The following is a 17,878-nucleotide window of genomic DNA, read 5'->3' as shown; positions in this document are numbered from 1 at the left end:
TCAGTGGTCTCTTGGTTATTTAGTAGCATATTGTTTAGCCTCCATGTGTTTGTGTTTTTTACAGGTTTTTCCCTGTAATTGATTTCTAATCTCATAGTGTTGTCATTGGAAAAGATATTTGATATGATTTCAATATTCTTATATTTACCAAGGCTTGATTTGTGACCTAAAATGTGATCTATCCTGGAGAATGTTCCATGTGCACTTGAGAAGAAAGTGTAATCTGCTGTTTTTGGATGGAATATTCTATAGAAATCAATTAAATCTATCTGTTCTTTTGTGTCCTTTAAAGCTTGTGTTTCCTTGTTAATTTTCTCTGTGAATGATCTGTCCATTGCTGTAAGTGGGGTGTTAAAGTCCCCCAGTATGATTGTGTTGCTGTTGATTTCCTCTTTTATAGTCATTAGCATTTACCTTAGTATTGAGGTGCTCCTATGTTGGGTGCATATATATTCATAATTGTTATAGCCTCTTCTTGGATTCATCCTTTCTTCATTATGTAGTGTCCTTTCTTGTCTCTTGCAACATTTTTTATTTTAATGTCTATTTTGTCTGACATGAGTGTTGCTACTCCAGCTTCCTTTTGATTTCCATTTGCCTGGAATATTTTCCATCCCCTCACTTTCAGGCTATATGTGTCCCTAGGTCTGAAGTGGATTTTTTGTAGACAGCATATATACGAGTCTTGTTTTTGTATCTGTTCAGTCAGTCTGTGTCTTTTGGTTGGAACATTTAGTCCATTTACGTTCAACGTAATTTTTGATATGTATGTTCTCATTACCATTTTCTTTATTTTTTTTGTAGGACCTTTTCTTCTTTTGTGTTTCCCACTTTGAGATGTTCCTTTAGCATTTATTGTAGGGCTGGTTTGGTGGTGCTGAATTCTCTTAGCTGTTGCTTGCATGTAAAGCTTTTGATTTCTCCATCGAATCTGAATGAGATCCTTGCTGGGTAAGCATATTCTTGGCTGTAGGTTCTTCCCTTTCATGACTTCAAATATATTGTGCGACTCCCTTCTGGCTTGCAGAGTTTCTGCTGAGAAATCAGCTGTTAACCTTATTGGGAGTTCCTTTGTATGTTGTCATTTTTCCGTTGTTGCTTTTAATAATTTTTCTTTGTCTTTGATCTTTGTCAATTTGACTACTATATGTCTTGGCACATTTCTTCTTGGGTTTATCCTGCCTGGGTCTCTCTGCACTTCCTGGACTTGGTGGGCTATTTCCTTTCCCATTTTAGGGAACTTTTCGACTATAATCTCTTCAAGTATTTTCTCGGGTCCTTTCTCTTGTCTCTTTCTGGGACCCCTATAATGCAAAGTGTTGGTGCATTTAATGTTGTCCCAGAGTTCTCTTAGACTGTCTTTATTTCTTTTCATTCTTTTTTCTTTATTCTCTTCTGCATCGGTGACTTTCCACATTCTGTCTTCCAGGTCACTTATCCATTCTTCTGCTTCAGTTATTCTGCTGTTGGTTTATTATAGTGTATTTTTCATTTCAGTTATTGTATTGCTTATCTCTGTTCTTTAATTCTTCTAGGTCTTTGTTAAACTTTTCTTGCATCTTCCCATCCAGTCTTTTTTCAAAGTCCTGGATCATCTTCACTATCATTATTATGAATTCATTTTCTGGAAGGGTGCCTATCTTCACTTCATTTAGTTGTTTTTCTGGGGTTTTTTCTTATTCCTTCATCTGGTATAAAGTCCTCTGCCTTTTCATTTTCTCTGCCTTTCTGTGGCTTTGGTTTTCAGTTCCACAGAACGAAATACTGCTGATACTGCTGTCTTCCCTCTTGTGGAGGAGGCTATCTTAGAGGCCTGTGTGAGCTTCCTGATGGGAGGGACTGGTGGTGGATAGGGCTGGGTGTTGCTTTGGTGGGTGGAGCTCAGTAAAACTTTAATCCATTTGTCTGTTGATGAGTGGGTTATGTTCCCAACCTATTGGCTGTTTGGCCTGAGCCAACTCAGCATTGGAGCTTACATGCTCTTTGGTGGGGCTAATGGCAGACTCCAGGAGGGCTCATGACAGTGAGCATCTCCCAGAACTCCCACTGCCCATGTCCCTGTCCCGACGGTGAGCCACAGCTGCCCCCCACCTCTGCAGGTGACCTTCCAACATCAACAGATAGGTGTGGTTCAGTCTCCTGTGGGGTCACTGCTCCTTCTCCTTGGGTCCTGGTGCACACACTACTTTTTGTGTGCTCTCCAGGAGTGGAGTCTCTGTTTCCCCCAGTTCTGTGGAAGTCCTGCAATCAAATCCCACTGGCCTTTAAAGTCCGATTCTCTGGGGATTCCTCCTCCTGTTGCTGCACCCCCAGGTTGGCAAGCCTGATGTGGGGCTCAGAACCTTCACTCCAGTGGGTGGACTTCTGTGTATAACTGTTCTCCAGTTTGTGAGTCGCCCACCCAGCAGTTATAGGATTTGATTTTATCATGATTGCACCCCTCCTACCATCTCATTGTGGCTTCTCCTTTGTCTCTGGATGTGGGGTGTCTTTTTTGGTGAGTTCCAGTGTCTTACTGTCAATGATTGTTCAACAGTTAGTTGTGATTGCAGTGCTCTTGCAAGAGGGAGTGAATGCACGTCCTTCTATTCTGCCATCTTGAACTGTCTCTCCCCAGGTATTAATTTGATACTGAATATTTTCTAGATTACGTGAACATGAAATTTACTCTGGCCAGTTTCTTACATGTTTATGAGTATTTATATACAAATCAAGGTCACCTGTCTAGAAGGTTAAATCTGTTTTCACTGATATTTATGGAGAAGACACTTAAGACTTTTATTTGTCCTTGACAAGTTCTAAATTACCTACCCTTTTTTCAAAATTTATATTTTAAAAAGATGGCAGAGATAAGGGTTCCTGGAGAAAACCAGGTGGAATATTTACATTTCAAAAGCTTGGGAGGAGAAAGGCAAGTTCCTCCTGGGATGCCTTTGTTCCCCTTTTGTTTAATACTTACAAGCTTGTTAAGTTAAATAGGGAAGGTATTGGGAGTGAAAAGATTGGTGGGCTTTCGATTATTTTTGGAGCCATAACTCTGGTCCTGTAAAGACTAGATTTGTAAAACAAGGACAGGTTTTTTTTTCTTATTCAAAGAATTGGGTGACTACCTCAATGATATTGAAGGACTGATACACCCATTTGTAGATGTTGGAATGTTTTAGCTTAGGGGAGACAGCCTCCCCCAAAATTCCTATCAAGTGTGGTTGGTTTAGTCAGACCAGTGGCCTCCCACTTTGTTAATCTATTTAGAAACGCTTTTGGGAATCCTCCCTGGGTTTAAGAAATTCTTTAGTTATGGGCTTCAGTTCTGCCTTTGATCTGAAGAGGCTTGTCTACAGCCTCCTGTGATCCCATTTTTAAAGATAGCTGGAAAGTTCTTTATACATCTTTACTGGAGTATAATTGCTTTACAATGTTGTGTTAGTTTCTGTTGTACAACAAAGTGAATCTGCTATATTTATACATATATCCACATATCCCCTCCCTCTTGAGCTTCCCTCTCACCCTCCCCATCCCATCCCTCTAGTTTGTCACAAAGCACCAAGCTGATCCCCTTGCGCTATGCAGGAAAAGATAGCTGGACAAATTTTAGCCCAATTTTTGTCCATTCCATTTTTATCCTGTAGGCAACCTCAGCTTGAATCATATAAGCATACCAAGTGGAAGCATTCATGGCATTGCAGTGTCTGAATTTGTCTACTCAAAGGCAAAGAGATACTGGGAGTCTGGATACAGAGGAATGCAAACTTTAGTTCCAGCACTGTGAAACAGTTTAACAGCCCATAGTTTAAAAACTTAGATGGGGTGGAATGGAGACCTCCTCTACCTTGGGATTGAGGTAGATTCCTCTGACCAAGAACAGTTGTTTTTCTTGGTGGGTCCCTTTTCTGTGAGGGTCTCCAGCTTGGACTGTTGTCTGAAATTTAGTAAGTCCCTTCCCGATGCTGACTTAAAACTAATGCACAGCATGAGAGTTGTGAGTTAGGTTTTATTTGGGGAAAAATGAGGACTATAGCCTGGGAGACAGCTTTTCAGATAGCTGAGAATCTGCTCCAGAGAGGTAGGAGAGAAGGTCAGTATATATGTGATTTTGGTGAAGGAGGAGTACATGTAATGAAGCCCATATTTTTTGCAGAAGGTTCTGATTGTCTCGTGAAGGTACTGCTAGTCACAAGAAGCCGACATCACCATGAAGGATTTTAATGTTTTTCTAGATATGAGGAGATACAAGAATTGAACTCATAAAATTGCCTGCTAAAAATATCTAACTATCTGAAGATCTGTTCTGCCAATTTTTCCCAGAGCATGGAGTGCCTCATTTCTTCTCTCTACCCTGAAGTCCTTTCAGGAGGTGTTGAAAGTCAGCAGCTGCAGCAGCTCACGATTTAATCTTTGTAGAGGTAGATGGCAAGTGCCAATGGACGTGTCATTTTGTCGTTGACACCAACAAGGGGATGAGGCACTCAGACATGAGCAGAAACTGATGTGCAAAGGTAAAATTCCCTAGCAAGCAATTGAGGGGAGGAGTGAATCACTTGATTTCAGGCTTTCCATCAATCCCTGTTACCATACAAGATTGGGAGGACAAGGGTCCTGGGAAATCAGTTAGCACAGAGTAGGCAACCCCCATATCTATTAAAAAAATAACTTTCCTACCTGCCACGTGAAGGGTTAACTGAGGCTCCTCCAGAGAAATGACCAGGTGTGCTTTAGGAGTCAGGGAGGGTCTCAGGCCCCATCAGTTTTTGATACTCTTGGCCATCATTGGTTTGGGAGCTCAGGTCCCCTTTGGGACTGGGGGCAGTCCCACTTCCAGTGGCCCTCTTGTTTGTGTATCACACAGGGTCCCAGAGGACTTTTCCCATACAGGGAGCATTCATCCTTCCAGTGTCTCTCTTGGCTACACTTAAAACAGATACTTTCTTGGTGAGACAATCGCTCTGATCCAGGCTTCCTGGATCCTGTCCTTACCATGGGTCTTCACAAGGGAGGGCAACCCTGAGGTGGTGCAGGGCTTAGGACTGCCACCAGTAATTGTGCTTTTCACTGTTGTCTCTGATGCTGAAAGCTCAGCTAATCTGTACACTAGTGCCAAATGAAATCTCAGAGACAGGGTTTGGGGTGAAGTGGAAAAGGATAGCTTTATTGCTTTGCCAGGCTAAGGGGGACACAGCAGGCTCCTGCCTCAAAAAACTGTGTGTCCCATCCTGGGAGGATTTGTGGGGTTTTATAGCAGTAGTTGAAAGGTGGGGTTACTGACAAGATTAGGATGTGTGCAGGGCTTGCACTCCCTTAATCTCGTCTCAGGTGGTCTCCTAATATTGATGAGCTTCTATGGTCCCTTTAATCTTTTTTTCTTTTAATTTGTAAATTTTTTTATATATTTTTAAATTTTTGAGGGGGTTGTTTTTATTTTTTATTTATTTATTTATTGTTCCCTTTAACATTGCCTCAGGTGTGGTTTCTTGGCTGCTTCTCCCTTGATTAGCAACTGTTCGGATCTGCCCTTTGGAACTCAGGGAAGGTCATGGAGGCTGGAGTCTTTCTTGCCTACAAGAAATAGGGGACAAAAAAGCTTCGGTACACGGGAGCCCCATATGGCCCCCCTTGGTTTCATCCCTGAATCCTTTTTGTCTCTTCTACACTATCTCTGTTGTTAAATACTTCAAAGGTCAAATCCATGAGCTGATTGATGGGGGTCTGGGGTCTCCACCTCCTCAGATGGGCGGCGTTAGGAGTAGTTGATCCAAAAGACTTGTCCTGGTTGTGGACCTCAGGGAGGTGGACGCATAAGGAGAGCATCTAAAACATCAGGCTCCTGTGGGGGAAGAAGGCACTTTGAAGGAATGTGAGCCATGCACACCAAGCAGTTCTTTAGACCTGGATTTTGGAATAAGGTAATGAACATTTGGACATATAGGACTTCCCCTAATATACTTTTCCTTTTACAAAATAGACTCAGCTGCAAGATGGTATTGTAATTCAATGACCCATATTTTTGGCCATATCTCTTGGCCCACCAGTTTGTATTGGGGCCATACAGTATTGCAAAATAAAATTATTTTTTTTCTTAAACCATCCTGTCTGAAATTTCTCCAATTAGCTAATATGCATTCTAGTGGGGAATCCTTCGGGATGCTTGTAGTTGCCCCCATTTTTTATTAGGATGTCTTGACAAGACGAGGGTCTGATGGATCCTGGCCAGATGGTAGTTATTTGTCCTGGCTTTCTCCCAGTGTCAACAGTGGCATCCCTGTGAGCACCTGAAATCTGCCTGGTTGATAAGCCTGAGGAGGCCCCTTGGATTAGTCAAGGAAAGGAACAAGAGCCAGTGGGAGAAAAAGCAACCAGAGTCCTGAGGCCTAAATCCTTCAGAGAGGGAGGAAGGAGACCTAGGCCCTGAGCCAACTAAACGAATTACCTTTATCACTGAAGCAAAAGAAAGAGAAACATAGAGCAGAAGTGCAGGGCTGGAGCACCATGAGGCAGTGATAACAATACAAGGCAAAATCTCCTTTCAGGAAATGGTCCTTGTGATGTTGAGGAGGACTACCTCTCCACAGAGGTAAAAGAGGCAACACCCAACCTGTTGGCAAAGCCAGCAAGGAGGCTCAAGGATCAATAGACAGTCCAAGAAGTCAAGAAAGAAGGAGAATATAAGAGAAATCCAGGACAGGAGGGAAGGTGTACAACCACGGCACCTCCCAGAATAGAGAGGAGTTGACAGGAAGATGTACAGCCATGACACTTCCTAAGCTGGAGATTCGTAAGCCCGCTAAGAAAGGTGCTCGACCACTACTTTTAATCTGGGGTTGATATAAAGTCTGCCTGCGACCCCCTCGAGGAAAGTGCTTACCCACAAAGAAGAGGTTTTTTAACAGCTTCTTGTGCAGAATCTCCTTAAGCACCTTTCTCTGTGTCATTAGCCATTTTTTTTTCTCTCATTACATAAGGACCTTCCTGTAACAGTTTAGATCAATCATCATTTTTTTTTCTTTTTTTGGTGGGATCTTCCCAGACCAAGACTCAAACCTGTGCCCCCTGCATTGGCAGGCAGATTCTTAACCACTGCGCCACCTAGGAAGTCCCTAGATCAATCATCTTTAAAAGGAAAATGTGATTTAAATTCCTTTCTTGGTAACCTTACTTCCTGACGTGTTATCATATCTCAGTCCTTTGCCTTTCTTGGAAGTGCACCAGCACTTTTGCATTGATTCTGTATTAGTTTTCTATTATTACCATAACAGATTTATCACAAACTTAGAGGCTTAATGCAACACATTTATTATATTATAGTTCTATAGGTCAGAAATCTGATATGAGTCTCATTGCGTGAAAACCAAGGAGTTGGCAGGCTGCATTTCTTTTTGAGGGCTTTAGGGGAAAATCTGTGTCTTACTCATTTGGTCGTTGGCAGAATTCAGTTCCTCATGACTGTAGGTCTGCAATCCCTGTTTCCTTTCTGGCTGTTGACTGAGGGTTTTTCCCAGCTTCTAGAGGCCACCTGCATTCTTTGGTTTGTTGCATACTTCTTCTATCTTCAAAGCCAACACCAACAGGTTGAGTCCCTCTCATATTAGAAATTCTTCATTTTCCTTTTTTTTCCTGAGAGATATAAGCTTTGGAAATTTACATCACCTAGGATATATGTATATGTTTGAACAGCATTGTGGTAAAAAAATTTATAGTGACACTAAGAGAATGCCAGATTACTTCTCTTTTAAAAATAATACTTACGTGACTTGCTTTTGAGGAAAAAATAGAAAACAGAAGCATTTTATGTTGTTATAAAATAATATTTTCTGAAGTCATAAAATCTGGATTAAATATGATTTCTTTATTTTCTGATTATATCACTTGAAGCAAGTCATTGAACTTCTGAGTGCAGTTTTCATCTCTTTAAATGAAAATAATAAATATCTGTCACATTTGACTCATAAGCTATTGTGAAAGTCAAGTGACCTAAGTCAAATAAAAGAACTATGTGCATGTTACAATATATTAAATCAATTGCAATTTTAGTTTCAGTGCTCCCAAATCAATACGTGTTAACTCCTCCAGGCTTCCTAAGTCAGCCATGACACTACCACATTTGACCTGCAAAAAAGGTGAATGAAAGCACATTTTCTGACTATTACCCTCAACCCTAAAGAGCGTATAAAAAGTTCCTCATGGATAGTAGAGGAAGACATTTTTCTGCAAGTGAACTATATGTACCCTGTACCCTCTAATAAGGGTGAGTATTAATGGGAGCTTTTATCTTCATCCCACAAATTATTTTTCAGCTTTGTTGAGGTATAATTTTTTTCATTTTTAAAAAATGTTTGTTGCATATTTATTTATTTATTTATTGGCCACACCACACAGGTTATGCGATCTTAGTTCCCTGACCAGGGATCAAACCCCAGGCCCTCAGCAGTGAAAGCGTGGAGTCCTAACCACTGGACCACCAGAGAAGTTCCCTGTTGAGGTATAATTGACAAATAAAATTTTAAGATATTTAAAGAGTAAGTTGTGGTGATATACGTATACATTGTGAAAGGATTCCTGTCATCTAATTTGCACATTTATCACCTCACATTTTTTTTTTTTTGGTGAGAGCATTTAAGTTCTAATCTCTTAGCAAATTTCAATTATGTAATACAGTGTTATCAAGTATAGTCAACATGTTTTACATTAGATCCTCAGACTTTCTTCATTTTTTGGTTGAAATTTTGTAACCTTTTACAAACCTCTCTTTCTTTCCTCTACCCCCTAGCTCCTATCAACTACTTTTCTACTCTCTGTTACTAACAGTTTGACACGTTTTTTTTAAGATTCCACATACAAGTGATACCATGCAGTGTTCGTCTTTCTCTCTCCGGTTTATTTCACTCAGCATAATGCCCTCAAAATTTATCCATTATGTCAGAAATGGTAGAATTTCCTTCTTTCTCATGGCTGAGTATATATATAATCTTCTTTATCCTATCAGCAATTGATAGACACTTAGGTTGTTTCCATATCTTGGCTCTTGTGAATAATGCTGTAATAAATACGGGAGTGTAGCTATCTTTTCAATGTCCTGTTTTTATTTCTTTTGGACATATATCCAGAAGTCTCCATTTTCTTTTGTCTTCCCATCTCTCTCTGACTCTCCTGAGGAAAAGTTCTCTGCTTTAAGGGACTCATGCAACTACAGTGTGACCACCCAGGTAATCCAGAATAATCTCCCCTACCTCAAGGTTCTTAATCACATCAGCAAAGTTCCTTTTACCATGGAACTAGGGTGTGGATATCTTTGGATAGCCATAATTCTGCCTACTACAGATTCTATTATAGCACTAACCATAACCTGATAACCAGAGCATGATCCATCCATTCTTTCATTCAATCAATAAAAATGTATTGAGCATTTTTTAAATTCCAGGTATTTTTCTAGATGCTAGGGTTACAGAAATGAGGCATCTAACTTACCTAAGGAGTTCATAAACTGATTTTGTAAGTTCTGTAGATAGAGATTGGAACAGAGTGTTATGACGGAAAAGAGGAGGGCGTATACTAGTAAGGCCTGGGATGATGACCTGTGTGAATCATTGTCTAAGCTGAATCTTAATAAAAGGTTAGAAGTATTAAGTTAGGATGGATGATGGTAGAGGGACAAATAAAGGGAAGAACTTTAAGCAATGAGAATAGAATACCAAAGGTAGAGAAGGTTGAGATAGCCTGTTCTTGTTGGGGGATGGAAGTGGACGGTACACGGATCTACAAGTCAAATGGTTTTCCTAGAGTGGAGAGATGAAACTAGATCAGCAAGCTAGAGCATGAACATGAAGACCTTATGTGCCATGCTAGATAGATTTAAGATAAATCTGTAGGAAATGATAAGTCATTGAAGATTTTAAAGAGAGTACTATGTTCACATTTATACTTTATATAGATCATACTAGTGGCCATATGGAAGATAGTGTAGAGATTGCGGTGAGAAGGCCATTTAAGATGCTTTTGTGATAATCCTGATAAGAAATGATGAGGGCCTGAACTCAGTCAATCATAGTTGAGATGAATCACAGAGGAATGGATTTGAGAAAGATTGATGAAGTATTATTAAATAGATGGCATATCAATCAAGGTTAAACTAGAGAAACAGAACCAGTAAGAGATACATATTAAGAAATTTATCGCAAAGAATTGGCTTATGTGATTTTGGGGACTGGTTAGGTAAGTCTGAAATCCGCAGAGCAGTCTCTCAGGAAATGCAGGCTGGACCTCCGGCACAGACTGAAGCTGTTATTCATAGGAGATATTTCTTCTCCAGGAAAGTCTTAGGTCTGCTTTTAAGGCCTATCAACTGATTGAATCAGGTACACCCATATTATCTAGGATAATCTCCTTTACTTAAAGAAGATTACAGACATTAATCACTTGTACAAAATGGTTTCACAGCAACACCTAGATCAGTGTTTGATTGAACAACTGGGAAATCTAGCCTAGCCAAGTTTACACATTAAAATACCATCATATGGGGATATGTATAAATACAGCTGATTCACTTTGGTGTACCTCAAAAGCTGATACAAAAGTGTAAAGCAATTATATTCCAATAAAGAGCTTAAAAAATAAATTTAAAAAAAAGACCGTTATAAATGGGATGGGGGCCAGTGAAGACAGAGTAATAAAGAATGATTCTTAAGTTTCTGGCTTAAGTATTAAGTGAAATTGCTAACTGAGATATAGAATACAAGAGGAGCAGGTTTTCGACATTTTGAATAAGATATATCTGTAAAGTTCTGAGATTGCAGGAAAGGTTTATATCAGGTAAATACATTTGGAATCCATCAGCATAAAGGTGATAGTTGAACCAGGCGAATAAATTAGATAATCTAGAAGAGGGTGTATATAGGGAAAAGTTGTTAGTTGAGGAGGAATTTCTGGGGACCACCAACACTAAAGGATTATCTAGAAAATGATGAAAAGATAAAAGATAAATAGGATGAGGAGAGGACCCAGAAGTTTTTGATGCCTAGTTTTAAGAAAAAAAATGTAGAGAACAGCAGTAGAGGGTTCAGTAAGTTTAGTACTGAAAAATAACCATTAATTTGTGAATTAAGTTCATTAGTGAATTTAGCATGAATGGTTTCAGTGTTGTTGTTAGAACAAAAGCCAGATTACAGTGGGTTAAAGAGTGACTTGGAAGTGTCAACTTGAAGCTAGTTGTTGTAGACCACTCATAGGAGATATTTAGATGAAAAGGGGAGGATAAAAATTGGATGATATAGAAAATGGTAGAAATTTGAGACAGTTTATTGTCTGAAAGTAACAAGAAAAGAGGGAGAGATTGATGATCTAGGAGAGAAGACAATTCATAATAACTGAGAAGGAAAAGAAATAGGCCTAGTTGTTAGAGGGCGATGCAATGCCAAGGGAAGCACTTGTTTTCTTCTTTGGACCAGGATAGAGCAATGGCTGTCAATGAAGGTAGTATAAACCCAAGGGATGGTTTGAAAGTTTGTGACAAGCGTACGAGAATATCATAATGGGGACTTCCCTGACAGTCCGGTGATTAAGACTCTGCCCTTCCACTGTGGGGGGTGTGGGTTCCGTCGCTAGTCTGGCAGTTAAGACCAGACTGTATGCCACGTGGCTTGGCAAAAAAAATTTTTTTTAAAAAGAATATCATAATGATTGGAGGGCTTCCAGACATAATGTGGGCAGGGTCAAGGTTGCTAAATGTCCTGCAATATGCAGGACAGCCTGCACAAAAGTTAATTTTTCTATATCTCATACGATTTGAATATCCCATTGGATATTCATATAGGTGAAATATCTGTTTACATTGATCTAGGTCTTGAATTGAACTCCATTTTATATACAAAGAAGAAAATTTTAATATACACTGACTTTTCCCAGAATGCAACTACCATGTAAACCAACTTAAGATCTTTCTCTTTTTTTGTTCATGATGTTACCAAGAATGTTCATAATTTTAGAAAATCATGTCACATACACAAATGCTGCTCTTAGATATTTGAAATAACAGTAATAACACACCTGTATCAGTCAGCATTTGTAGTTGCCACATTTACAGGCATTTTCTGTATATTTTTCTGCATATGCCTTTTAGTGTTATGTCCCAGCATTTACATATTGAAATACATCTTATTTCATTATAAACTACTTTCTTTGTATTTCTCTTTCATATTATCAAAAACAAATTTTTGAAATTATGTGTATTTAATTTCAAGATAGTAAAATAGGTATTAAAATATTTAAGAAACGGGGCTAGGTAGGATTGAGAAAACTAACCCAGAGCAAGGAAGATAAAAATGGGTGAGATTGTTGATAAACTTTATGTAGAGATGCAGGAATTTGTGAGAATGGCTATGCATTATACTTTGTGGTAGAGGTTACTATAACTCTGACAAATCTAGTGAATTGCTTTCAGTCCTTATCTTCACCCTCTGTGACATTTAAAATTCTCTCCTCTCTTCCTTTCTATGAAACCCTTTTCTTCCAGTTCTCCTCTTTCACATCTGGCCATTGTTTTCTCACTTTCCTTTTCTAAATACCCTACCTGGATCCTTAGATTTGGTGGTTCCTGAATCTCATTATTTTGATTGTCACTTCTGCTTGGCAATCTCACTCACTTCTTTGAGTTAAATTAAACATACAGATGACTCTCAAATCTGTATCTCCAGCACGTCTTTATGCCAGACTTCAGAATCATGAAGCCAACTGCCTGCTGGCTTTTTCTATGTGGATGCCTCACCAGCACCTCAGACTGAACACAGCTAAAACTGAACTTTTCATTGTTTCACCAGCAGCACCACAAACCTTCTTGTTGGTATTAATACTGCCAAGGCAAAAGCTAGGGCATCATGTCAAATTTCTCCTTTCTCACTTCCACAGTGTAATCTGTCACGAAATCATAATGATTATTCCTTCAAAATATCCCATGAATTTGTCTTCTTTTTCATTCCCAAATCTCCGTTCCCATTCCCTGGTTTGGACCCTTACCATTTTTCTCCTAAATGAATAACAGTTTTCTAACTGATCTCCAGCCTGTTCTACTACTGCCTGTTGGCCCTTGGTACAGCCTCTGGAATTAATATCTAACCATATTTTTACCTACTTAAAATCCTTTAATGACTTCCTGTTTTCTATGATAAAATGTTAGCATTACCTAAAAGATTCTCTTTGATAAGCCTCTTACTCAAGCCTTGCTTGTTGCCTTTAATTCCTATACCCCGTTCCAGACTTCTACAATCCTCTTCTTATATTTTATATTACACTAGGCTTTCCTTAATCTTTGATATTTCATCCCCATTTCTTTGTACATTTGGCTCCCTCTAATATCTTTAGACCCTTGTCTACCTCATGAACTTCGTTCTTCAAAGCCCTGCTCAGTTGTCCTAGTCTCAGGAGAATGTTTCCTCATTTCCTGTCCTCAGCCTCTAGAAGTGACTACTTCCTCTTTGCTGCTTCTCTGCCTGGCGTTTGTCTATTACTGAACATATCATATACACACTTGGTAGATGCACATTGATTTGAATTGAATTCTCAGTATAGTATCTTTCCATCTGGTTGATTAGGAATGTAAAAGGCAAATAAAATACACAACAGAAGTTCATTGTTTTGTTTGTTTTGCTTATTAATTGAGATATAACCAATAGTAAAGTAATAAATCTTAAATATGTAGCTCAATGAATTTGTATATATATTTATACACTTCTGTAACTACAACCACTTAAAACAAAATATAGAACATTTCCAATAACTCAAAGGCCTATTTGTGCCTCTTCTAAGTCAGTACCCTAAAGAAGTAACCACTATTGTGACTTCTATCACCATTGGTTAGTTTTGCCTGTTCTTGAACTTCTTATAAATGGAATCACAGAGTATGTGCTCTTTTGTCTATCATCAGGTTTTTATATGAAGCCTTTATAAAAAACCTTAGAACTCTGGTGCACCCTAATGGTGCCTGTGAGGAAATAAGATATTGAAATAGCCCATGAGGGTAATGCTCCAAGAGGGAAACAAAGACTTCAGCAACTCTTGAATCAGAAAAATCAGAAAGTCTATGAGCATTTGGATGGGTATCCTCACAGTGAAAGAAAATGTTGTAGTGCATGTATTAGCTATGACAGTGCAAAATGAAATATCAAGAATTTTAAAGAAACTGTGGAAGAAGAGATCTTCAGATTTTTCTGGGAAAGAAAATATATTAATTTTAAGCTAATTCAGTTCTACTTAATCAACACTTACTGAGAACACAGATTGGGCACACAAATTACTAAACCATGCACCTGCCTTGAAGACCATATAATCTAGTGCTGGAGAAAAAAATCATCCTGTAAGGGAGAAGATAAAGATAGGAAGCACAAAGGATGGATAGTAAGCTCAGACAGAGAAGGCTTCTTGGAAGATATAATGTTTGCATTAAACTTACTTTATAATTGGGAGACACCCAGGTGAAGAAAGTTAACAAGGTATTTCATTTTTAGCCATGATGAATTTGAGGTACCTGTGGGATATTCAAGTGCACATGTTCATTAGAATGTCAGCATCATAATCAAGGAATGCATATTTGGATGTTATCAGCATGTAATGGGAGTTGTCAGCATATATATGGGAGCTGAAGCCATGGGGAGTGTATATTATGAGAAGATAGTAAGAATTGAATTCTGAGGAACACCAAAGTTAAAATGACTGACAAGAAGAAGATCCTGCAAAGGAAACCAAATAGCCAAAGAAGTAAGGAAGGAAAGCAGAAAATGAAGTGTCCTGGAACCTAAGGGAAGAGAGTATCTCAAGAAAGAGTTGATGAGACGAAGCGAGAGAGTAGCACAGACATATATATACTACCAACTGTAAAATAGATAGCTAGTGGGAAGTTGTTGTATAACAAAGGGAGTTCAACTCGAGGATGGAAGATGCCTTAGAGGACTGGGACGGGGAGGGTGGGGGGGACTCGAGGGGGGGTGGGGGGGGAGTCAAGGGAGGGAGGGAATATGGGGATATGTGTATAAAAACAGATGATTGAACTTGGTGTACCCCCCCCAAAATAATAAATAAATAAATAAAATTAAAAAAAAAAAAGAAAGAGTTGATAATCAACAATATCAAATATTTTTGTAAGAGTACTTAAAAGTGTCCATTGATGTTGGGGAAGAAGAGAGACAACAGTCACTGAATTTGTCAAAGGAGATTGGTGACTTTGCTAAGAGCAGATTCATTGACATTGAGGAGACAGAGAAAAGATTGTAATGGATTGAGGAGTGTGTGAAGGGAATGTGGGGAAGTGGTCAAAGAGAGGGCATACAGTGCTTTCAAGAAGTTGAGCTATGATGCATAGGAAGAAGGAGAAAGAGTTATAACTGAAGGGGAATATAAGGTTAAGGGAACTTTTTTAAGGGAACTTTTTTAAGAAGGAAAATATTTGAGCATGTTTAAATGTTAATGGGAAACATCAAATAGAAAGGGAGAGGCCAAAGAGATAGGAGAAAGGGGCTATAATTAATAGTTTGAGGGAAGTGAGGTCATATGGGATCAAGAGTAGAGATGGGAAAGTATGCTGTAGGAGAGGAGAGAACTGAAGGGAGGAATAGACAATAATAGTTGGAGACAAATACTCTACTTTGAATAATAGATAGGACATGTAGCCAGAAGACCAATAAAGAAATAGCAGACTTAAACAACACTATAAATGAGTAGACCTAACAGACAAGTATACCACATTCCATCCAACCACAGCAGTATACACATTTCTCTCAAGTGCCAGGAACATTCTCTAGGATAGGGCCATGTGTTAATCCACAAATTTAAAGTATACAGTGTATCTTACCCCAGCATAATGGACTGAAGCTGGAAATTAATAACAAGAAAACTGGAAAATTTACAAATAGATGGAATTAAATAGCATATCCTTAAACACCAAATGGGTAAAAGAAGAAATCATGAAGGAAATTATATAATACTGTGAGATAAATTAAAATGAAAACACAGTATACCAAAACTTATGGGATGCAGTGAAAGCAGTGCTCAGAGGGAACTCTATAGCTGTTAATGTCAACATTAAAAAAGAAGAAAGATCTCAAAACCTGACTTTATAACTTAAGGAACCAAGAAAAGAAAAACCAAACCCAAAGCTAGCAGAAGGAAGGAAATAATAGAAATTAGAGTGTAGATAAAATAGAGGATAGAAAAACAATAGAACAAAATCAAAAGTTGGTTCTTTGAAAAGATCAACAAAATTGAGAAAACTTTACCTGGACTAAGGAAAAAAGAGATAAGATACAAATACCTAAAATAACCAAATCAGAAATGAGTGGGGACATTACTACCTTACAGAAATAAAAAAGGATTATAAGAGAAAATTGTGAACAATTGCATACAAATGAGTTAGTTAACCTAAATGAAATGGGCAAATTCCTAGATGTATGCAACTTACTGAAACCTGCTTAAGAAGAAACAGAAAATCTGAATCAGTAATCAAGAATCTCTCTGATCTTCACTGATAGATTCTACCAAATATTTAAAGAATTAACACCAGTCCTTCTCAAACTCTTCAGAAATGGAAGAGGAGGGAACACTGCCTGTTAATTTATGAGGCCAGAATTACCCTGATATATATGCCAGACAAGACACCACAGGGAAAAAAATACAGACCAATATCCCTTATGAATATAAATACAAAAGTCCTCAACAAAATACTAGCAAACCGAATCCAACAGTGCATTACAGACACACACACACACACACACACACACACACAATGAGAGAGAGAGAGAGAAATAGATTGATTATATACCATGACCAAGTGGGATTTATCTCAAAAATAAAAAAGGGTGGTTCAATATAAGAAAATCAGTCTCACTAATAAATCACCACACTAATAAAATGAAGGACACACATAATCTCAATTGATGCAGAAAAAGCATTTGACAAAATCTAATACTATTTCATGATTTAAAAAATCAGAAAACTAGGAATATCGAGAACTTCCTCAAAATAATAAAAGGCATCTGTGAACAACAAATAGCTAATATCATACTTAATGATAACTGAGTTAAAGCCTTCCTTTTGAGATCAAGAAGAAGACATTGAGGCCTGCTTTCACCACTGCAGTTCAACATTGCACTGGAAATTTTAACCAGAGTAGTTATGAAGAAAAAAGAAATAAACGGCATCCAAATTGGAAAGAAAGAAGTAAGACTATCTCCATTTGCAGATCACATGATCCTGTATATTAAAAATCCCAAAGGATCCACACACCAAAAAAACCCTACTAGAGCTAATAAAAGAATTCAGTAAAGTTGCAGGATACAAAATCAACACACAAAATTCAGATAGGTTTCTATACACCAGCAATGAACAATCTTAAAAGAAAATTAAGAAAACAGTCCCATTTACAGTAGTATCCAGAAGAAACAAATACATAGGAATAAATTTAACAAAGTAAGTGGGAGACCTGTATACTGAACGCCACAAAATATTGATGAAAGAAATTAAGGAAGACGAATGGAAAGACATTCCATGTTCATGGATTGGAAAACAATATTGTTAAGATATCCATACTACTGAAAATGATATACAGATTCAATGCAGTCCCTATCCAAATTCCAACTGCATTTTTTTTTCAGAAAGAGAAAAAAACTCTTCCTGAAATTTATATGGACACTTACAGAATCCCAAATAGCTAGAACAATTTTGGAAAAGAACAAAATTGTAGGACTCTCACTTCCTTATTTCAAAACATATTATAAAACTACAGTAATCAAAATAGTGTGGTATTGGCATAAAGACAAATAGACTAATAGTATAGACTAGTGAGCCCAGAAATAAACCTATATGGTCAAATTAACTTCAACAAAGGTGCCAAGACCACTCAGTGGAA

At 38.2% G+C, this 17,878-nt stretch overlaps 1 protein-coding gene across 8 annotated transcripts in view; it reads left to right on the top strand.

Moving 5' to 3' along the window:
* The window catches only part of NBDY (negative regulator of P-body association), a 339,446-nt gene that overhangs the window by 181,392 nt on the left and 140,176 nt on the right, over positions 1–17,878 (top strand). Inside the window, exon 8 of one of the 8 annotated variants that reach the window (XM_057719070.1) lies at positions 13,907–14,886. The exons of the other annotated variants lie outside the window; for them this stretch is intronic. The gene's annotated coding sequence lies outside the window, so the exon portion shown is untranslated. Of the gene's footprint in view, positions 1–13,906; positions 14,887–17,878 lie in introns of those variants that run through there. 8 annotated transcript variants of the gene reach the window in all.

The sequence above is a fragment of the Hippopotamus amphibius genome, chromosome X (assembly GCF_030028045.1).
Source record: "Hippopotamus amphibius kiboko isolate mHipAmp2 chromosome X, mHipAmp2.hap2, whole genome shotgun sequence".
NCBI lineage: Eukaryota > Metazoa > Chordata > Mammalia > Artiodactyla > Hippopotamidae > Hippopotamus > Hippopotamus amphibius.
The sequence above is the reverse complement of the archived record's forward strand: the minus strand, read 5'-3'. Positions and strand labels throughout refer to the sequence as shown.